General features: G+C 36.1%; 1 protein-coding gene across 3 annotated transcripts in view; it reads right to left on the reverse strand.

The window, feature by feature from the left end:
* Positions 1-24,057, reverse strand: part of peli3 (pellino E3 ubiquitin protein ligase family member 3) — a 179,692-nt gene that overhangs the window by 26,247 nt on the left and 129,388 nt on the right. For 2 of the 3 annotated variants that reach the window (XM_087260740.1, XM_087260741.1), the window contains exon 1: positions 18,907-19,174. The exons of the other annotated variant lie outside the window; for it this stretch is intronic. The gene's annotated coding sequence lies outside the window, so the exon portion shown is untranslated. Of the gene's footprint in view, positions 1-18,906; positions 19,175-24,057 lie in introns of those variants that run through there. 3 annotated transcript variants of the gene reach the window in all.

Consider the following 24,057-nt stretch of genomic DNA (forward strand, 5'->3'; position numbering starts at 1 on the left):
ACGCACATTTACAGCTTTGTGCGTACGCAATGTTTTAGTAAGATTTCCACGCAAGTCTTCGTACATGAGGCCCCAGGTGAGCAAAATAAAAACATTTTCTCCCACACTAAAGGCTTCTTTCTTATTATGTAGTTGGTTACAAAAGATATACTACACAGCAGCGACAAAACGCTAGATAATCATGCAGTGTGAAAACATCTGTGATGCAACTACTTAGAAAATTGTGTATTCTGAACGCAGCATAAGGTTACTTTAACAGGTATAATAACCTAAAACACGCTGTGCTTTTATTTATTTATCGTAAGCAACTGAATTAAATTGCAAAGAGATTATAAAGTACAGTAGGCCAGTGTTTCCCAACCAACAAAACAAGAAGTGCAATTAAAAATCAAGCAATGAAAAAAAAAAAAAATTATATATATATATATATATATATATATATATATATATATATATATATATATATATATATATATATATATATATATATATATTTGCAATTAAAAAAACAACAACTACACTACAACTACACTTTTCTTTTCAGCTTAGTTCCTTTATTAATCTGGGGTTGCCAAAGTGGAATGAACTTCCAACTAGCATATGTTTTATGCAGTGGATGCCCTTCCAGCTGCAACCCATCTCTAGGAAACATCCACACACACTCTTTCACAATCATACACTACGGAAAATTTTGCCTACCCAATTCACCTTTACCACATGTCTTTGGACTGAGGGGGAAACCAGAGCACCCGGAGGAAACCTACGGGAACACAGGGAGAACATGCAAACTCCACACAGAAACACAAACTGACCCAACCAAGGCTTGAACCAGCTACCTTCTTTCTGTGAGGTGACAGCACTACCTACTGCGGCACCCAAGACTATACATATATTTGCAGAACATTTTTATAGTATTGTCTTTAAAAAAACACGTCCAGTCAATTGCAATTATCATTTTGATTTGCCTTTTAGTCAACCGTAAGTTTGCGATGCTGTTTCTCACTTTGCACTTCATGTTTCTGTGCGGGGGCGGAGTCAAGGGAACTTGGGCATTTATGGCAGGCTCAAGCTCCCTTGACTCCGCCCCCTTGTCAAATCAGGGCCACAAACGTGAATCATTAAATTGCTATTTCTTTTTTTGCACTGCTTGATTTGTATCCATGGATCCATCCATCTATCCATCTGTCATTTGTCTATATCCGTTTATCTATCAATGCTTCCATCCATCTGTCTTTTCGTTTGTCTACAAATACATCTATCCATCCATCCGTCCATCCATCCATCTATCCATACATCATCCATCTGTCCATTTGTGTATATATCCTTCCATCCATTTTTCTATCTATCCATCCATCCATCTGTCCATCCATCCATCCATTAATCCATCCATCTGTCTCTCCATTTGTCTATCTATCCATCCATCCGTCTGTCCATCCATCTATCAGTCCAATCGTCGATCCATCCATCCATCCACCCATCCATCCATGCATTCGTCTGTCCATTTGTCTATATATCATTCCATTCACCTATGTATAGCTTCATCCATCTGTCCGTCTGTTTGTTTATCTATCCATCCATCTATTGGTGTATCCATCCATTTATTCATCCTTCTATCCAACCATCAGTCAGTTCGTTTGTCTATTTATCTTTTCCATTCTATCCTATTTATCCATATATATGGTCCACGTAAACAGTATTTGAGCAGCTCCCAGCTGTGTGTGAATAACCAAAGGAGAATCATAACAGGTGTGTGTCTGTGGTGCCTGAAGGGAGTTGTAGTTCATATGGGGACGGAATTGTAGTCCTCCAGCAATCTGTATGGAATAGATCGCTGGTGACAAACATGCAGCCCTAATGTGAACATTCTTAAAAAGCAATAAATAATAAATAATTTATAAATAATAAATAATTATTTACAGTATTTTAAAGTACCCATAATATTATAATGTGCATGTTCATTAATCATCATATATTGAATTATAATATATAATATTAAATATCAGCATACAGTATGTCTATATTGGTGCTTGTTTTTTTTTTGTTTTTTTTCACAGTGACATGAAAACTAGATCTAATAATAAGGTCTTCAGAGCAAGAGGAAATGGAAAAACAGTATGATTCTTATCTGCTTCTCAACCCTTCCTCTTACCTGTAGCAAACAATAAGCAGCGTATCATGGATCAGCCGTTATGTGTTTATGTACCAGCTGATCCTGTGAGAGCAGCCTGAGATTATGTGGCCGTCTCTGCAGTGTTTTGACCTCAACAAACGGCCGACCATCAATTGACAACCTGTCGGGAACAGGAGATTTAACCAATCCCGGGAGAGTAACAACCTCTCTGCAAACACACAGTCAAGTGCTCTGGTGCAAAGGACTTCATTGTTGTTTTTCATACAGACTTAATGGAAACACAGTCACAGCAGTGGCATTTCAAAGGTTCAATACTGAACGTCAGATAAACTGCTGTGCTTATTACTTTGAGAACTTAATGCGTGTTGTTTGGGCGCTATCTGTCTGTCTGTCTGTCTGATGTCTGTCTGTATGTCTGTATATCTGTTGTTTCTCTAACAGTCTTATCTATCTGTCTATCCATCCATCTGTCCGTTTTGTTATATATCCTTCCATCCATCCATCTGTCCCTCCATTTGTCTATCTATTTATCCATCCATTTGTTCAACCATTCATCCGTTTGTTTATTTATCTATCTATCCTTCCATCCATCTATCCGTCTGTTTCTCTGTTTGTCTATCTATCCATCCATCCATCCATCTGTCTGTCCATTTGTGTATTATTTCCTTCCATTCATCCATCCATCTGCCTGACTGTTTGACTATAAATTCATTCATCCATCCATCCATCCATCTGTCCATTTGTCTTTCTATGCATCCATCCATCAATCTGTCTGTCCTTTTGTCGATCTATCCTTCCATCCATCTGTCTGTCTTTTCGTTTGTCTATGTATCCATCTGTCCATCCATCCATCCATCCATCTATCCAACCGTCCTTCCATCCATCCATACATCCATCCATACACCTGTCTATATATCCTTCTATCCATCCATCCATCCATCTGTCCGTCTATTCATCCATCCATCTGTCAATCCTTCCATCTGTCCATTTGTCTATCTATCCTTTCATCCATCCATATAGCCATCCATATGTCCATTCATCTGTCTGTTTGTCTATCTATCCATCCATCCTTCCGTCTGTCTGTCCATTCGTCTATCCTTTCATCTGTCCATCCATCCATCCTTCCATCTATCCATCCCAATGTGTCCTTTTTGTTATTTACTGAAAATGTTAATGTTATCTATTCTTCCATCCATCTGCCTTTTCGTTTGTCTATGTATCCATCTGTCCATCCATCCATCCATCCATCCATCCATCCATCCATCCATCCATCCATCCATCCATCCATCCATCCATACATCCATCCATACATACATCCATCCATCCATACATCTGTCTATATATCCTTCTATCTATCCATCCATCCATTTATCCATCCATCCGTCCGTCTATTCATCCATCCATCTGTCCATACATCCATCTGTCCATTTGTCTATCTATCTTTTCATCCATCCATATAGCCATCCATATGTCCGGTTATCTGTCCGTTAGTCTATCTATCCATCCATCCTTCCGTCTGTCTGTCCGTTCGTCTATCCTTTCATCTGTCCATCTATCCATCCATCCTTCCATCCATCCATCTAAATGTGTCCTTTTTGTTATTTACTGAAAATGTAAATAACAAAAAAACTGAAATTACTTTTATTGTAAATTTGTTTAACTTTATTTTAAGTTTTGATAATTTTAATATCTCAGCTTTAAATTTACTTCAATTGGTTGCCCTGGCGAGCGATGCGATGGCGCAGTAGGTAGTGCTGTCGCCTCACAGCAAGAAGGTTGCTGGTTTGAGCCTCGGATGGGTCAGTTGGCATTTCTGTGTGGAGTTTGCATGTTCTCCCCGCATTCGCGTTGGTTTCCTCCAGGTGCACTGGTTTCCCCCACAAGCCCAAAAACATGTGGTACAGGTGAATTGGGTAAGCTAATGTGTGTGTATGTGTGTGAATGGGTTGCGGCTGGAAGGGCATCCGCTGTGTAAAAACATGCTGGATAAGTTGGTGGTTCATTCCGCTGTGGTGACCCCGGATTAATAAAGGGACTAAGCCGAAAAGAAAATGAATGAATGATAATGAAAACACTGCTTTATACCTTACCATGCCACATTTAAAACTAAAAGCTATGGTTTGAATATTTACGACTATTTTATTGTTTATATTTTTATATTTTGTCTACCTCTATATAGAAATAACAGAATGGGTCATCCCGAGTCCCCTCAACAAGGTGTCCCCGGCTCAAGCTCTTTAAAAACGAATGCCTGAACAACAAATAATGTTAAAACTAAAGATGTATCTTGCTTTGTTCTATCGAAATAACTGCACAATCCTGCAAGATGTGTGTACATAAATATACACTTTTGAGTTAATTATATGTATACTTCTTAACTAAACAAAAACGCATTTCAAAATAAAATATATAAAACCTTTGCATGCAAAACCATCAACAGCAACTGGTTGTATGTCCATTTCCTTCTTACAGGCTCCCTTATGCAGCAAATTAATCTGAGATGAGTGCAAACCCTCGCCTTCCCAGGACGCTCACTGGTTCAGGGCTGACGGACAGCACAGATGAGCCAATAGCTGCACTATTATAGCACTGCATGGCTGTGGGTGTGCAATGGTGAGAGGTGGACTGGAGGATGAGGGGGTGAGTAAAAGAGAGAGGGAGGGAAAATGAGAGAGGACAAAAATAGAAATAGCATGGTGGTGCAGGTGATGGAGAGGGGGGGAGAGAAAGACAGAGAGTAAGGAGGACCAGCAGGATGGAGAAGGGCATGTAGTATAGCTGTGCAATATGACAATACAGTATATCATTTAGACAAAATAAACGCTTGTCTTTGTTAGATTGAAGTTAGATTGTTTACAGTAATACTTATTATTTATAATTATAACAATATTTGGGGCAGCACGGAGGCGTAGTGGGTAGCACAATTGCATCACAGCATGAAGGTCGCTGGTTCGAGCCTCGGCTGGGTCAGTTGACATAACTGTGTGGAGTTTGCATGTTCTACCCGTGTTGGCTTGGGTTTCCTCCGCGTCCACCAGTTTCTCTCACAAGTCCAAAAACATGTGGTACAGGTGAATTGGGTAAGCTAAATTGGCCGTAGTGTATGTGTGTGAACAAGTGTGTATGGGTGCTAACCATTGATGGGTTGCAGCGGGAAGGGCATCTGCTGTGCAGAACAAATGCTGGATAAGTTGGCGGTTCATTACTCTGTGGCGACCCCAGATTAATAAAGGGACTTAGGCAAAAAGAAAATGAATGAATGAATGAATAACAATATTTTACAGTATTACTTATATTTATAATATTTAATAGATCACAATATTGCACGCTATTACGAGGATGCAGACAAAAACATGAATAACAGCCTTATGAGAAAGTTGCAATCTAGAAAAGACAATTTAGCATTTTATGTAGCCAATTTTTTTTTATTTTGTTTTTTATGTCAAACCTGTAAATTATGTTTTTGAAAGGTGTTATATTTTATTAGTACCGGGCAAAAATTAATCGCAATTAATCGCATCCAGAATAAAAGTTTGTTTTGAAAAAATATGTGTGTGTACTGTGTTTATTCATAAACTATACACTCACCGGCCACTTTATTAGGTACACCTGTCCAACTGCTCATTAACGCAAATTTCTAATCAGCCAATCACATGGCAGCAACTCAATGCATTTAGGCATGTAGACATGATCAAGACGATCTGCTGCAGTTCAAACCGAGCATCAGAATGGGGAAGAAAGGTAATTTAAGTGACTTTGAACATGGCATGGCTGTTGGTGCCAGACGGTCTGAATATTTCAGAAACTGCTGATCTACAGGGATTTTCACGCACAACCATCTTTATGGTTTACAGAGAATGGTCCGAAAAAGAGAAAATATCCAGTGAGCCGCAGTTCTGTGGGCGCAAATGGCTTCTTGATGCCAGAGGTCAGAGAAAAATACATATTAAATATATACAGTTGGAATCAAAATAATTAAACCCACCTTGAATTATTATTTTATATATATTTCCTAAACAATGTTTAACAGAGCAAGTACATTTTCACAGTATGTCTGATAATATTTTTTCTTCTGAAGAAAGTCTTATTTGTTTGATTTCTTAATTAAAAACCATTTTAAGGTCAAAATTATTAGCCCCTTTAAGCTATATTTTTCGATAGTCTACAGAACAAACCATCATCATACAATAACTTGCCTAACTACCCTAACCTGCCTAGTTAGCCTAATTAACCTAGTTAAGCCTTTAAATGTCACTTTAAGCTGTATAGAAGTGTCTTGAAAAATATCTAGTCAAATGTTATTTACTGTCATCATGGCAAAAATAAAATAAATCAGTTATTAGAGATGACTTATTAAAACTATTATGTTTAAAAATGTGTTGAAACGATCTGCTCTCCGTTAAACAGAAATTGGGGCAAAAAAATAAACAGGGGAGCTAATAATTCAGGGGGTTTAATAATTCTGACTTCAGCTGTACATATTAAACATTTATCGTGATTTTTGTCATATCACCCTAGTAAGAAGCGTTGTAAAACATGTAGAGTGCTAACAAAACAGCCGATCATAGATAACAGAAGATTACTGGAGATCAACAAGCACTGCTAGCGCGAGATTGCATGTGTGCGTGTGCTGAGGTTTGGCAGGGTGATGGATTGCCTGTTCTGCCACGCACTTTCTAATCAGCCCACAACCTGCGGGAGGAAAGAGGGAGCGAGAGAGATATGGGAATGGGAGATCAACAGGAACACTGGGATATGTAAGGACAAGATGCACCATTATGCGATCCATCCAGACACAACAACCGTAGTGCATAATGCATGGCGGTAATAAAAGGACAAGCACCGTCTCTAACGGTCCTCCACACGTTATTGGCCAGCGTATCAATAATTCAGTGGCTTCTAGTGCTTTATTAAAAGACTCGAGTCCCATAGTGCAGGTATACCTCTGATGGCTGTACTCCCTCCATCTCCACTTTTCAGATCACCACTCTCCGCTCTGATGTTCTGTCCTCCTTGCTTACTTGTATCATCTGCCGTCACCTTTTCTACTCATTCCCACAATCCTCTCTGCCTGCTCTGCAGCGGGGTGAGCAAGTACAGCGTGCGAGACCATGCGTATGAGTGTGAGCGGGGTAGACAGAGAGCAAGTCTGCCTCATCTGTCTCTATCAGGAGCCAGATGAAGTGGCTTCTAAATATACACGCACAAGGAAATGATCTCACGAATAACTTATGAGCCGTACTCCAGTGCAGGCTTGCCAAACTTAATTCTTCAATATCTATATCTGCTTTTCAGCAGATCATTAGCTGTTTAGCAAGGTTTTTATTTTGTCTGGGCTGCATTTTTGTGCAGTACGCATCTTGAATGCTTGTACAGCTGCAAAATTTTCTGTCTGCATTGTTGTTCTGCCTGTGGACAATAGTTCTTCTGTTGCTTTAACACATTTGGCATGAGGTTGCTAAGGGAATGTGTAGAAAGAGCAGAGTGTAGTTTTGCAACAATCATATTATCTGCGGGAGTTACTGTAAATAAAGGTGATAGCTTCTCATAAATATAGTCATATGCAATTGTGTATGTATAGTGTTTACACTCTGTTATTGTATTGCATGACTCTCTGGAAAACTGATTGGTCTATAGCAGACATCTGTGGACAAATATATTTGCAAAACAGGAAATTCTCTTGCGCAACTTGTTGGCTTTTGCTCTTTCTTCTCACAATAAAGTACAGTAATAAAAATAGCAATTTGGCACCTAATTTACTCCTTTTTCAAGATTGAATATGTCATTTTTGTCTCCAGAATGTTTCTGTAAAGTTTTAGCTCAAAACACACATCAGGTTATTTATTATAGCCTTCTGAATCTGGGTAATTTGAGCTCGCTCTGTATTGCTCTGATGCATGTAGCCCACATGCAGATAAACAGCACAGTGACAGACAACAATGAAGCCAATCTCCCTTAATACAGTCCACATTAACGTCCACAAACCGGGATTGAATCGTCGTCTTTTATAATTGTACTGATATGCGGCTGTGGTGATGAAGTCACCAGATCTCCCTTACTACAGTACACTTTCCCAACGGTTATTGATATATTTGTTGTTGAGTTAATTTAAGCCTTTCTGCAATGATGAGTCACACACAATGTCGCTATAAAGTTTGTGCACACACACACACACACACACACACACACACACACGTGTAGTTTCACACTGTTTTTGCATGGCAAGTGTGACAGGATACTAGGGCTGTGCAATTAATCGAAAATCCGATTTTGATTATGGCTTCTAACGATTATGAAAAACCATTAATCGAGATAAACGATTATTCCATTATTTACCGCCCCCTGTCCAGTTGTCCTCACTTGTTGCTCTTAAAAGCGTAAAATACCGCATGATTATGTGTGTGCGGCGCGCAGACAGTCAGAAGCATGCGGTCTGCACTTGGTCTCATTCGCACATTGTGATGAGCAGAGAGCACACACATCTAAAGTCATTAACGTGAGCGCTTTAATGTTCAAAAAGGTGTCAAAATGCAGTGTTTAGTGATTATTCATATTAACCCTCATTTTGTAATAAACAAACGAGTTGAGGATCAAAAGACACGTGAAAGCGAAACCATAAAAGTGACAGAGAAGAAAAATATTAGAGGAAATACTGTTAAAATTCCTTGCTCTGTTAAACATCATTTGGGAAATATTTATTTTTTAAAAATTCTCAGGAGTGCTAATAATTTTGACTTCAACTAATAATCGTTTGGAATAATCGTGATTACAATTATGACCAAAATAATGTGATTATGATTTTTCCCAAAATCGAGCAGTCCTAAAGGATACACATAAATATCCACTGCTGTATGAATACCCATTATGTTAATTTACAAAATAAACCTGATATAATGTCCACAAACCAGGATTGAAGCATCTTCTTTTGGAATTGTACTGACAATTACACCGGTTTTATTGTAAACTTATAAGATGATCACAGAGAGCTAAACAGAAACAGCAATCACAGAACCCATTTACACTAGTGCGTTTTAGTGTTAAAACGGCGTTTTAGAATGAAAACGATTCGCGCCCACACTAGCGTTTCACCCAGCGTTTCTGAACAGCTCTCCGTCTACACCACACTGAAAACACTCATCACGTGACCACACACACACACATACTCTGGCATGCGCTGCAGCATATCTACCCAAATGAGAGCTGTGCTCGGGGAGTTCATCAAGGATCTCCCGCTGGATCTAATCTCACTATATTTGTTAAACGTTATATTTAATTCATCTTGCTGTCTTTATCTAACAACATATTCCCGAGTTTGGTCTTTTGAATCTATTACTTGTTCTGAGGTAACGTGTTTTGGCTAAGCGCAAAGAGAAGGTAATAATTAATGTAACCATGTAAATCTTGTATATTGACTGATTGCCTTTATTTCCTATAATGTATAAGCTTATTGTACGTTATACGTGATTATTAACACTGATATTCAGCAAAAAAACGGTGTGTTTCGTATTTTCACTCAAAATGAAAAGGCAGTAATGTTATAGGCTCCGTTTTGTTATGGATACGCATGCAGTGAAGATGACGCTCATATATGCAGCATGACGCCTCAACATTTCTGCTGTCTGTTAAGTTGTTAATATCAAAATGAAAATAGCAGTTCCTCATATCATGTTTTCATTTTATTATTAAGATAAAGTGAAACAACGTAGCCAGGATGAAGTGAATGAGGTTATAAAGTACACTGTTCCCTTTGAAGTTTACCGGACATGTCCTCGGGAGTGTGTTCTCCATATCAAACTTGCAAAGTCTGAACTCACAAGGAGAGAATGCAGGACTGAACTGTGTGTGTAGGCTACTTAATATTGAGGAAAAGCCCCAATCAGAGAGTCGAATGTCGCAGCCCCGCCTCCGTTTTCAGATGTCTCTGTTTTCCCCCATCCACACTGAGACGGAGCAGCAGCGTTTTAGAGTGAAAGCGGCCGTTTCAGCGTTTCCAAAATGCTCTGTTTTCGGCGCTCGAATACTCCGGCGTAGTGTGGATGGATGGCGTAACCATAGCAAAACTATGGTTAAAAAAAAAAAGCTTTTCAAACTAAAACACATTAGTGTAAATGGGGCCACAGTTGCTTTGCGCACGTCCTGCCATGTGGATAAGATTTTACGTGTTACTATGGTGACATGTTAATAGTCTGTCAATCAATTTAGTGGGCGGGGAAACCGCACTCCTATGTCACGTGGGCCTCAGGACTGATGGGATTTGGATCCTATTTTAATGTCAGGAAATAAAAAAAGTGACTTATTGTGTTTCTACTTTCTATCACCCCATATGACTGTGGACACACAATACCTTCACACAGTTCTTTCCAAACAGCTCTCAAAAGTTGATAACTTAAATAAAAGCCTATAACTTAACTTAAGTGATACCCCTTTAAGAGATAGAAACAAAAGAAAATTCTCTTGTCAGTTCTATTCTCTGACCCTCATCTTGTACCAAACATATTTGAGTTTCTTTCTTTCTCATAAACAGAAAATAAGATTTTTATTTTTTTTTTAAAAAAGAGCTGAAAACAGATAGCTATAGACCTCCATAGCATTCCTTTTCCACTATGGATGTAAATGGCTTATAGTATCCAACATGATTTGTAAATTTAAAAAATTAACATTTTTCAGAACAAATGGTGAGTAAAATTGAGTCAACTATTACCATAAAGTTTGTGTAAACTAATGTTTCAAATGATTCTGTGACATTATATAATTTTTCCGACATAAATATAAACACATTTTAGGCAAACATGTTTTTATTGTATATTCACAGTGTCATTATTGCAAAACTCCTTTGAGATTGTGCAGACCGATAGTGTCAGGGGTTCATTTTGCAATAATGACCAACAACACACACACCATGTTAACCCTTTTCAGTTTACAATAACTGTTAGATATTGTTTAAAATGTCTGCAAAGTGACTTCCAGTCAATATTTTTAATATATAACCCTGCTTTTAAAACTTTTTCTATTGTAATATATTACTACACTGTAAAAAAAATTGTTATGACAACATGTTAACTGTTTAGTTAATTGTAACTTATTAAACTAAGTTAATCATGCTCTAACTTAATTTTGTAAGTTACACAAGCTGTTTAAAGTCAGTTTATTATAATAAAAGTTATAATGACTCATGAGGTTAATTTGATTCAGCTTAAAAACTTAAGGCAACCAGTATTTTTTTACAGTGTATATAATATCATTGATGCATAGTTTATGAATGTGAAGCTAAACTATTTACATATATTTTTTGAGTTCTGCTCATTAACTTGGTTTTACAGTGTACACTATACAATATTTAGACAATAAAAATGTTTTAGAAGCTTAGGTATTGGTTTTTGTCTTTACTTGAATGTTTTAGTTCAGCTTACTTGATAATTTTAAGGCAATCGGTTTCCTAATATTTTTCTAGTAATGTGAATACTAATAAGAAGTTAATACAACTAATTATTTTGAGTCAACAGTACAGAAGTTTACTTTATTAAGAAGTTGTAAATACAATACAAGTTGTTAATATTAAACTAATTTCGAAAAAAGCACATTCACATTGACCCAGCTGGCTCACATTAGCAAATCACGATCCTCCAATCAAAGGATCCCAAGTCACTACACACACACACACACACACACACACACACACACACATATATATATATATATATATATATATATATATATATATATATATATATATATCCTTATTTCCTTTCCATAACTATCTTCATCTGGAAGAAACCCTCCTCCTCCCCTTCTTCGGCACGGTGGCCCAGTGACTAGCACTGTTGCCTTGTAGCAAGAATACCAATGACGCCGGGTCCTCGCTAAGCCATCTGGCATTTCTGTGTGGGTTTCCCCTGAGTTCCTCGGTTTCCTCCCAACGTCCAAATATGCTCTTTATCATAAACAAAATAAGCCTTAATCTTTTTCTCAATGTCTTACTCTCAGGAAGTTTATTTTAACCTCAGCAGCGGGGGAGTTTTGAGATCAACCTGAGCTTAATCTACCCTCGTCCTGCGAAAGGCAGGGAGCCCTGGGCCTAAGGATCCCTTAAGCTCAGGGCTCTCTCCCGGGAGAGCATGCCAAACAAGCTATGTATAAATCAAAAGTTAAGTGTGAATTCTTGAAATAGAAATTTTAAGGCAATCAGGTTTCCCAAATTTCTCTAAGTAAGGTCAACGGTATTTACTTTTGACCAGTTTCATGCATCCTTAAGGCTGATTTATACTTCTGCGTCCAGCACAGCCTTCATGTGGTGCTAAAGCCCTCGCTGTAACTGACGCCGATGCTGATGTGCACCTCTCAAAAAATCTAACTACACGTTGCAACGACACACAGCGCAAGCTCTGTGATTGGTCAGCTTGGTAGCAGTGACAAGTGTGGGTGGGACCAAGAGTTGCGAGCTCCTTGGAGCAAGTGTTTACAAGTGTGGAGTCCTGTGAAGGAGCTCCAGGAGGAAACTATTGTTTTGTGTTTACCTTATGATTAAAATTGTTGCACGTCCGCCAGTTCCTGCCTCTGAATGAGCGAGTTTATCTACTTGTTTATTAATGTAGCGTTCAGAAAAAAACTAAATACCTGCGAAGAAACTTGACACAGAGGAACATAAGATAACCCACTGCCAGCTAGCATTTTGGACGTGTTATTACAGAGCAACACAAACAGCACGCAGAAGTATAAATGCATGGCAACGTGCAAGGCAAGCGCCATGGGTCACGCTGATCACTTGACGCAGAAGTATGAACCAGCCTTTAAAGGCATAGTTTACCCAAAAATGAAACTCATTATGTCATTATTCACTCACCCTTTACTTATTTCACACTGTTTTGTGTCACATCCGTCTGTGACCACCTGAGGGCGCTGTAGTGCTCTAGGACTTTGTAGGCGCTACAGTGCCCCAGGAAAAACTACATTTTCATACATGCCCCGCGCACACACCGGAACACCTACACTGACCTGTAATCACATCTGTTTTGTGTTACCGTTGATTATCTGGACTATATATTCTACCATTCCACCTATGTTTGTCATCGCGTTGTTGTCTTCCTGCTCCAAGTAAGTTTGTTCCTGATCTTGCCTTGTAGTTTGCCAAAGTCTAGTTCGTGTTTATCCGTCTTGTTTTGTTGTTGATTTGTTACTTTGTATTTTTTGAGATTTTGTATTTTTGTCACTGTTTTCTGCACTATATGTCTATTAAATCTGCACTTGAATCCACTATCTTTTTGTTCCCGTTTTGCTATTGTTTTGATCACGCTAACGTGACAGTTTTGAGCTTTATTCTGCTGTTAAACAGAAAATAACACTGTAATTTGTAAATTACTGTATTTTACTGTAGCACAGAAATACAGTATATTACTGTATTTAAACGTTGCATTATGAAAATTACAGTATATTTTACAGTAAATAAATACAATACTGTAAATAGACCTATTGAAAGTGAAATGGTGCTGTAAATACAGTATTCTTGCTGATAAACAGTATGTTACTGGTGAACTGCTGCAAATAAGCTACTGTAGATTCTGTTAACCATAAAGATATTATTAAAGGTGAAAACCTGTAGCCTCTGACTTTTTTCCAACTATGGAAATCAAAGGGAATCAGCTTTCATAAAAAAAACACCCTCTGTAACCATTTGAGGTGAGTAAATAATGAGTAATGTTTTATTTTTGGCTGAACTATCCCTTTAAATACAAGTGCTGCTAATAGATAATCTACGAAAACACAATGTACTTTGCATCTTTCAGTGCTTTCATTAACACATTTTAATCATCGCCATATAAATACTTAGGCTAAATTAATATATTTGTCTAGCTCAACATGATGTAAATCACTTGTATAGAGAGCACACTATGTTCTGAGTTCGCTTTATATTATCTGTTGCATTCCCTTATACCAGAATAACAGTATTTGTTTTAGTGAGCTAAATAACTTAGTTCTGCCATAGACTGCAGTCTGCAAGTGGTGCATATTGCATAATTAATGTCAAAACACCTCCTATAACAGTGCATTTCATTATCTGTATATGTGTAAGCCTGCAGTGAGCAGCAGCAGCTTGTTGAATGCACATTATAGCTGTTGTCTGCAGCAGGTGTGTGTATGTGTGTTTGTATGTATGTGTGTTTTTGCGACTCATGATGGAGTGAGTGTCCTACAGTGCTGTCTGACCTCGTTGCTCTTGTCTGGGCAAGCAGTGCAAAGAGCTGCAGCCACCGAAGGCAGAGACTGAGAGAAAGATCGAGAACATGTTGACACCGACTCTCCCCGTTAAAGATATCGTGATTGTGAAACATGATAGTGACCTTCAGAGGCTGCTGGGACCTCCGCAGAAGCTCTATCATTTACACTCTTCCTGCTCTAACAGCACATCAGCATTCACAGATGCGTGTCAGCAAACCCGTAAATGGGTCACCTATGTGACATTGCAAAGATTTTGTGTTTATAATACGAATTAGGGTTTTATCTGTATGCTGATTAACTGCAGAACACAGTGATCTCTGGAGCAGCACTGTGCTTGGAGAAATGCTATGCAAAAATCAATTCAAGTTTATTTGTATATTTCACAATAATTGTTGTTTCAAAGCAGCTTTACAAAATTATTGCATTACAATCAAATTAGGAAAAGTTAAGGTTATTATTAGTTACCATAACTTTATTAGTTACTAATAAGTTCAACTAGTTAACTAGTGACTAGCTTTAAACAGTTAAAGTTGTTTTATATATACAGCTGAAGTCAGAATTATTAGCCCCCCTGTTTATTTTTTCCCCAATTTCTGTTTAATGGAAAGCAGATTTTTTTTTTCAACACATTACTAGACATAATAGTTTTAATAACTCATTTCTAATAACTGTTTTGTTTTATCTTTGCCATGATGACAGTAAATAATATTTGAATGGATATTTTTCAAGACACTTCTATAAAGCTTAAAGTGACATTTAAAGGCTTAACTAGGTTGATTAGGTTAACTAGGCAGGTTAGGGTGATTAGGCAAGTTATTGTATAACTATGGTTTTTTTCTGTAGACTATCGAAAAAAAAAATTGCTTAAAAAGATTAATAATTTTGACCTTAAAATGTTTTTTTTTTTTTTTATGGTTTTAATAATAATAACTGCTTTGATTCCAGCCAAAATAAAACAAATAAAACTTTTTCCAGAAGAAAAAAATATTATCAGTTATACTGTGAAAATGTCCTTGATCTGTTAAACATTATTGGGTAAATATTTAAAAAAATAAAAAAAATTCAAAGAGGGGCTAATAGTTCTGACTTCAACTATATCTACAAAGTTAACCTGCAGTTATATAGCATATAGGTGATGTCCATATTTAATGAAGTGTATCAAAATGTAAAGATGGATGAAGAAATAACCAATTAGAGAGGAACGAATTGGAATATTTGCAAATGTAACCTTTAAGTGTAATAGTACTGATGAAACTAAAAACATGAGCATAGTGGACGATAAACAAAACCACAAGTACCACGAGCAAGCAAGGTCACACTTTACAATAAGGATTCATTAGTTAATGTTAGATATGTATAAGCTATGTATTGTAGAGGTGTAATGATACACCAATGTCTTGATTCGGTATTTTTAGCGGTATTGGGCCCTCTGTACGGTTCGGTTCAGTTCAGTTTGGTTAGCAGGCAGGGCTTGTGCTGTGGTATACTTCCATACTATATAATACACTCAAAACAGTACGAAATCTGAGTAGTATGTCAGAATTAATAATATATTAAAAACAGTATGTGAGAAGTACCTGGATGACCTACTATTTCTAGTGAGATTTTGAAGTATGTGCCCAATGGAGCTATACACCATCCCATGATGCCACACGAGAGAATTCATGATTAGGAGGGAAGCAATGCAACTGATGTGGGTAGGTTACATGATAATGACAGTAATGATGTAGTTTACAAAAAAAAAAAAAATAGGGGTTTAACCCAGGCATCCTGGCCAAATTTGCCCACGGGCTTCTGACCACCTAACCATCCCTATAACATAATTAGTTTCTTTCCACTAATCAGCTGGTGTGTGGTGTGCGGTCTGGCACAATATGGCTGTTTTTTGCGTCATCCAGGTGGATGCTTCACACTGGTGGTGGATGAGGAGATCCCACCCAAAAAAAGATGTATAAAGGCTGATTTATACTTCTGCATTCAGTGATCGGCGTGACCTGCCTTGCATGTAGTTGTTTTATACTTCTGCATGCTGTTTGTGTTTCTCTGCAACAACACTTCCGAAACGCTAGCTGGCAGTAGGTTTTTATGTTCCTCTGTGTCGAGTTTCTTCACGAGTGTTATTATTATTATTATTAGCAGTAGTATGTCCGAGCTCTTTTCATACTACTCACATAAATACTATATAGATCATACTTTTCTAGCGGTCATATAATGTATACAAATTCAAATGTAGTACCTACTCGAGTATTAGGCGATTTTGGATGCAACATAGATTCTCCTCGGTTTGCTCTGAGATTATCGCAATTCGAACTGTAAGGGGCGTACTGCAGTTTTTCCAGTTCGCTTCAGTTTAATATCATTACACCCCTGATCTAATCAAAATGAAAAGCATATAATTTCACTACAACATATAGCTTGTGATGTCATTTCTTGTCTGTTTTTTATGGTCTATATTTATATTTTTGGGTTTGCAGTTTAGTGCATTGTTCAACTGTAAGTTGTTTTTAATTGTGCTTTATAAATAAACTGTGATTAGGATGTATTTATTCACGGGACCAATCAAATCTCTTAGTCTTATTACAACTGAGAAATTTCCTAGATGGTCAATCATTTAAAAATATATATTTTTCTTAATCAGCAAATTCAGCTTATTCATCTTGTTTTACCCAAAAATAATCTACTGTATACTTAACAAGCCAATATCAAGATTTACGGAAGACAAATATGAAGATGTTATGTCTAGATTTTTATAAAAATTATCATCCCATTTTCCTTCTCATGTTCAGAGATGTTTTGCTGGCAGATAAAAGAGTCATCTCAATCAAATCTTTTTTTTCTTAAATATATATAGTGAATAATGTTTGCAAGCAAGTAATGTTTATTGTGTTATAAGTAAATTGAAAAGATGCCCTTTAGACTCTTTATTTACTATAAAAGTATGTCATTTTTAAATGATCTACATGTTAACGGACATTTTAATGATATAATCCTTGATGGCTGCTCATTATTTTAAAATCGTGTATGCTAATTTTACTAATTAGTGAAATTAGTTTCATTGATGCTTTTTCTAATTTGTTAGTTCTTCTAGCAGGTTGTAATCACACAAGAAGCTTTAGTTCAACAATTATTTATAAAAAGAACAAAGCATTCATATAATAATTATAAATATGTATAAATAAATAAATATAAAAACGTGACCCCAGACCACAAAACCAGTCTTACAGTGCATGTGTATATTTTTGGCAATAGCAAAGAATACAATTTTTAATGCCAAAAGTCATTAGAATATTAAGTAAAAATAGGGTTCCATAAAAACATTTAGTAAAAACTGGTCCCTGATGTAAATACATTAAAACGTAATTTATGATTAGTAATTTGCATTACTAATAATTTAATTTCGAAGATTTTAAAGGCAATTTTCTTTATATTTAGATTCTTTTTTGACACGTTAAAAAATTTCAAATAGTTGCGTTTCAGCTAAATATTGTGCCTTCATAACAATCCATGAATGGAAAACACATTTTATTCATCTTTCAGATGATGTATAAATCTCAGTATTAAAAAAAGCATATCCTTATGACTAGTTTTGTTTTCCCAAATTAATTAAAAATAATAATATTAAAGAATAAGTGGCATTCTTTATTTTAAATGTTCACTTAACACCTAATGAGTTACCTTATCCACTTTGTTTTGCAATACAGGTTGATTCCAGGCTCTGTGAATGTCATTTGTTTTTCATGATGTGCTCTATGAATGTTATAGAGATGATTGTACATCATCATAAACTAATGTAAGCAGGATTATATAATGACATGGCTCTATTCTGCACATTTTACTCTCAGACAGCATGACCCGTGGACCAGCCCGTGCTCTCAGACGACAGATTGCAGCGGATTGCGACGCAGAACCGCTCAATCCAAAAGACTCGAATTCTAAAATCCGAATTCAAATTGTACTTTCGACGTAATCGCACAACAGATTTCCCACGCACGCGCACGCAAGACATTCACTCTAGGTGACATATGGAAAGTCGGACCACACTTCTTAATAATAATAATAATAATAATAATAATAATAATAATAATAATAATAATAATAATAATAATAATAATTGTGGCTTTATGAAGGGTCAATAAGTACAACACTTTTATTATTTCGTTTAATATGCATATGAATTTACATTACATAACGTAATCACAGCAAAACACTGATATTCATCAGAATCAACACTGTAATTGAATATAGAACGACATTAATTGAAATGCTCTTATTTATTTATACTGAGCCATATTCACAGCAGCCTGTCAGGCCTGGGAAGTACACGAGGGATTCCACTGAAAATAAATAGGCTGCATTTAATTAATTTCATTGGCTATGCATGTAATATCATTTCAATTATACTTACTATAACGATAATTTACAACACCTTAATCTGATAGAACAAACTGTACAACCCATCTAGATATGGCACCCATATAAGAAGATGAATAATAATTTTAAAAGGGGAACACATTTCAGTGTCACAAGCACCACAAGCAAAAGACAACTATCCAAATACGCACCTGATGATGTTAAAGACCCCTGCCTCGAAAATCCTTGGTTTGTCAATCCCCGTGTGGCCTTAAAATAGGGCGTCGTGCTGTTATTTCACTCGCGGTGTTGAACTGGATGGCACGCGCATCACGTCGTGTGGTTTGCATTGCCACACTCCGTTGTCATCAGTTTCACGGAAGACAGCGCGGATCTTTAATCCAGGAGAAGAGTGTTTTCACAGCCTAGTCCAGACACTCCGTTGTCACGCCCATCTCTCCCTCGCAGTGCTCTGCCGTTAAAGAAATCCGAGAACGGGTTTTGCCCTCGCCCACATCATGCGCCTCTGCGGTTGGTCAGGGTGCCACGACACGCGTAGACCCCGCCCCCGGATGCGAAATCTCGAATCCTAATATGGAATTCTGCTTATTAATATTCATGAGCTTGGTCGTCGCTATTGGACGACGTCAACTGAAGGTTGTTAATATTGAAACACCGCGTTTCGCCATTGGAGGCGTGATTAATATTAATAAGCCAAGCGTAGGCTTCGTGATTTCACCTCAGGATGGCGTTCGTGGGGTTGGCACCGTTAAATACGCGCACGGTGACGCTCGAGCGAGGGATCTGACAGCCCGTGGAATCCTCCGCATTTTACACATTTAGGGATACACACGCACCTGTGGAACAGCAGCAGTCCTTAATCAAAATTAGAATCAGAAAGAGGTGTATTGCCAGGTATGTTCACACACAAGAGGAATTTGTTTTCGTGACAGAGCTCCTACAGTGCAACAGAATTACAGAGACAGGACAAAAACAGATAATAAATATTTTAAAAATAGAAATAAGTAGTGAATGCAAAAATACAAATTGACAAGTGTATGTACAGGTATATTACTATATAGAAGTTTGTATGTGCAGCTGTTATATACATATTGGCATGTAAAGTATGTTGTTAAAAAAGTGTACAGTGCTCAGCATAATTGAGTACACCCCATTTTGAAAATGAATATTGTATTGAATGAATTTATCCATTTCTCAGTGAATATAGGCAATGTATTTTGGTGCATTTAAACACAGATTTATTAGACAGATATATTTATTATAATAACATTTTAGCCATCAAACATATTTAGAAATTGAAAGGTAATAGAATTAAATTCAAGCAAGATATTGCAATAACTACAAAATAAAAAATAACTTTATTATAAGAGGGTTGCACTTATATATGCTGAGCACTGTAAATGTGTATAAAAGGTAGTGATGTTTGTTTCACAATTACTATCATAAAGTGTTCATGAGATGGACTGCCTGAGGGAAGAAGCTGTTTCTGTAACACCTGGAACAGTATCATACTGTATAAACTATTTTATTAACAGCTCTTTTAAAGGGAAAGTTCACCCCAAAAAAATCTGTCATCATTTATTCACCATTTATTTGCTCCAAACCTGTTCGCCTTTCCTTCTTCTGTTAAATACACTGTAAACGATTTCTTGTTAAATTAACAGTAAGTTACTGGCAACAATTATCCAGTAGCTGCTGTATTTCATAAAACAGTAACATTACTGTAATACTAATTACATTAGTATTACATTTACTGTAAAATGTAATACATCATTTTACTGTTGTTGATTTTTACTGTAACACCAATTACAGTAGTGATACACATACTGCAAAACTGAAAACAGTATTTTATTGTACATTTTTACCATGAAGAACTACGGTATTTTAACGTTACTTTCATTATTACTGTATAGTATTTTACAGTTATTAAATGTTATTTTATTTTATTTAATAGTGCTACTTTATAATGGGTAAAAATTTTCAAAAATTGCACAAGTGTTATTTTACCTGTTCAAGAAATACAAGAAAAATAAAGAAACTGAAACTTTAACTTCACAATAAAGGTTTATTGTGTAAACCATGCTAAAACAGTGGCAATAATTCAATATAACAAAGCAACAGAACACTAATAAACAATTGATCATTAAAACCAGTCAACAATTAATGCATCAAAAATTATTACAATTTTAAAAACAGGTGAAAATACTGCTACAAGACAGGAAATGATGAAGGCCAAATGATGTGGAAAGGGACAGTGAAAAAGGGCAGCAGCACTTCTGATGATCCTGCAAAAATGACACGCAAAATCAATCACTGAAGTAAAAACTAATCATCCCTCAAACCATTTAATTCATTCAGAAACGAAACACTGCACTGTTGTTTTTATATATATAAAGATCAGCGGGCATTGTTCTTGAAGATCGCTAGTCAGGTGTCCACACAGGTGTGTAAAAAATAAAGTCTCATCTTAACTTAATGTCCGACTCTGTATAGCTCGAATATCTGATTCCATGATCACACTACTAGTGCTTCCACGGATTTAAGAGGGGTGAACACAGTTCATTCTCACTTTAAGATAGTCATATTTAAAATTAAATAAATAAAAATAATCTAATTTAACGTGACTAATGTTAATTAAATACTTTTAGGCTTTTAACACGTATAAATCCACTTCTAACTTACAGATAAGATTGCGTTAGAGAACATGAAAGCTTTGGGTGATTTTTTAAAATAATGCTAATGATGAGTTACTGATATTTGGTTTGCATAAAACAAAGTAATCACTAAGCATTCATTTTTGGCAAAATCTGCAGAGAGGCTCAGCGACACGAGGAAATGTGTTAAAGTTGAGTAGAGAACTAAAGAGCAGTCTAGCCTACTTCATGAAATGTTTGTGGTAATATTCTGCTGACAATTTATATTACTGTACTTCAATATGCAGCAGTGATGGCATGTCAGCGAGACAAATAAACATTTTATCGAGTCATTTCATACAATTTATTTATTTATTTTTTTTTCATACAAACCCTCTAGTGACATTTCCTCAAACTAAATCATCATAACGTTACTGTGCACAGCATCAGTAAAACGTTGAGAATAATTTAAATACTTAAGTTTTTAAAACAGTCACTGCTGATTAGAAATTAACATTAAAGCTAAGCTTACAGAAATCCTGTATGCATGACAATATAAAGATGTATTACTCACTGATGTCGAAGCACTTCCAGGTCATCAGAGATGTAGACAGGACAGAATATGTGCTATCAAATGAGCTCTTGTGCAGCCTTTGTTGGACATCCAGGTAGTATGTTCACCCACACTGTAAGAAACAAAAACAGAAACAATTTATTAAAATGTGAGGGATAGTAAACATGTTTGGTCTACAGAGAGAAGAAAATGTTTACTTTAAGCATTGATCCTAATGAATCTATTTCTAAACTACATTTAACCTTATCACGGAAACAGCATTTTTGAGCTTTTAGACCAGGGGTGCTCAACCTTGTTTGCTTTAAATTAGAATTAAAACAATAAATCTCTATGTCAAATAAAATACTTCAGATCTAAATAAAGCAGGTGCTTTTACCTAAAGGTTCCTTCCCTCCAGTTAGTTTGGCTGCAGATCCCTCCACATCTGTGCTTTATTCGGTTCTTGTCTTAAGAGTAACTGGTGTCGCATTCCAGGTCCATCACAATCTGGGCTAGAAAGACAATATGACAAAAGACAAGACACATATAAATAAGTCTCAGAATAAAATATTTAAAGGAATAGTTTACTATTTTGCCACTATTTACGTGTTTTAAACTAGTTTGAATTTCTGTTAAACACTAAAGCAGATATTTTGAAGAATGTTAGTAACCAGTAACTATTGACATCCATATTTGAACCAAATTTCTTTAAAAAATATGAGTTTGTGTTCAACGGAACAAATTAAATATATAACTATTTTGAAACAAGTGGAGGATGCCAAAGATGCTATTATTTTCATTTTGGGGTGAACTGTCCCTTCAATTCAAATGTCAAGCAATAGTCATAAAAACTGATGTGTCGCTTGAGGAAAACTAAATCAAGTACCTTCTGTGAACAAGCAGAATCATTATGCCATTGTATTCAGTGATTCTCTTTTACATTTTCCCACTATAAAATGATAGCTTCAACATGCAATTCCTGTTAAGACAAAAATGAATAGCATAAAATAACATATTGAACTAAACTTACAGTTTCCAGGCTGTTTGAAAAAAAAACAAACACATACGCCCAGTAAAATTGCTAATAAACACAAAGACAACAGTTATAGAAAAAAATGTTTGTCTAATATTTACTCAGCACTTGGTAGGCAAATAGCATAGCCGTGGCTGTTTTAACACCAGATTTTTTTTTATCTTAGGAACTGCTGGAAGAAGAAAAAAAGGTTGTACATGAAACTCCTCACAACAAATCTGTGAACAACTTGACATTTAAAAATCTAATCAAAATGAGGAAGACATCAACATTACCTTGAATAATCAAGTGAGGAGTGATTGGTAGCATCAGTTTTTCAACATCAATTACTGTAGCTGAAAAACAGATAAATATAGTAAGAGTAAAATAAGACTTAACATTAATTAATCTAAATCTATGGTACAACCATACCAATCTGTATAAGGTTAAAATACATTTGTACACAAATCATTCCCTGACCCCATCAATTTCTCTTAGAATAGGATGGATATATATATATATATATATATATATATATATATATATATATATATATATATAGTGATAATGACTTTGGCTTATATCTGTGTACTCAGAACGTACACTCACCTCAGGTACACCTGAACACCAAAAATTAAATGTACAATTAATGACACACTATACATCAAGCTCATTAACATTATTGAGAAATAGACAATTAATATGTATTTTGTTAATATTAAAGTTAGCTTAAAATAATTCAACTGCATTTAATTTTCAGCTCCATTTAATAAAACAGTTAAGACTCATTTCATTATGAGTTTAGTTTAAATAACTGACTTACAGTTGAAAAATTTTACCATAATGATAGCTTAGTCATAATGACTATGTGAAGACCAGAGCTTACCTTAACGGTAAAGGTTTAACTTTTCATAGTGACTTCGCCTTCATCTCAGTGTTGTGCTGAAATAGAGAATGCATTAATGCAGTTACAATAAGTTAAAGTTATGTTTTTTTCAGGTAACTTAACGTATGGTCAAAAACTCACTCAAGATAAACTCACTGTATCTAATACCTCGCAAACACTACAATGACCGCCTGGCGTCTGTTATTTCTTGTTTAAAATACCGTTTGTTAACGGATAGCGTGACATAACATAAGAACC

Source organism: Danio rerio, chromosome 7 (assembly GCF_052040795.2).
Source record: "Danio rerio strain M-AB ecotype USA chromosome 7, GRCz13ab, whole genome shotgun sequence".
Classification (NCBI taxonomy): domain Eukaryota; kingdom Metazoa; phylum Chordata; class Actinopteri; order Cypriniformes; family Danionidae; genus Danio; species Danio rerio.